We start from the raw sequence: 752 nt of genomic DNA on the forward strand, positions 1-752 counted from the left end.
AGGAGGATAGGATGAGGACGAGAATGAGAATGAGGATAGGATGAGGATGAGGATGGGGATAGGATGAGGAGTAGATTGAGGATGAGGATGAGGTTGAGGATAGGCTGAGTATAGGATGAGGGTGAGGATAGGATGAGGCGGAGGACGAGAATGAGGTGGAAGATAGGATGAGGATGAGGAAAAGGATAGGATGAGGACGAGAATGAGGATGAGGAGGAGGATTAGGATAGGATGAGGATCTGAATGAGGATGAGAATAGGACGAGGACGTGAATGAGGATGAAGATGAGGAAGAGGATAGGTTAAGGATGAGGATAAGGAAGAGTGTAGGAGGAGGATGAGGTTGAGGATAGGATAAGGATTAGGATAAGGAGGCGTATAGAATGACGACGAGAATGAGAATGAGGATAGGATGAGGATGAGAATGAGGATGAGGATAGGATGAGGAGGAGGATGAGGATAGGATGGGGACGAAAATGAGTAGGAGGATAGGATGAGGAAGAGGAAGAGGACGAGGATAGGATGAGGACGAGAATGAGGATGAGGAGAGGATGAGGAGGAGGATGAGGATGAGGAAGAGGATGAGGATGAGGAGGAGGATGAGGATGTGGAAGAGTATGAGGATGTGGAAGAGGATGAGGATAGGATGAGGACGAGAATGAGGATGAGGATCGGATGAGGACGAGAATGAGGATGAGGATAGGATGAGGAGGAGGATGAGGATGAGGACGTGAATGAGGATGAGGATGAGGA

This window comes from Lupinus angustifolius, chromosome LG14 (assembly GCF_001865875.1).
Source record: "Lupinus angustifolius cultivar Tanjil chromosome LG14, LupAngTanjil_v1.0, whole genome shotgun sequence".
In the NCBI taxonomy this organism is placed as follows: Eukaryota; Viridiplantae; Streptophyta; class Magnoliopsida; order Fabales; family Fabaceae; genus Lupinus; species Lupinus angustifolius.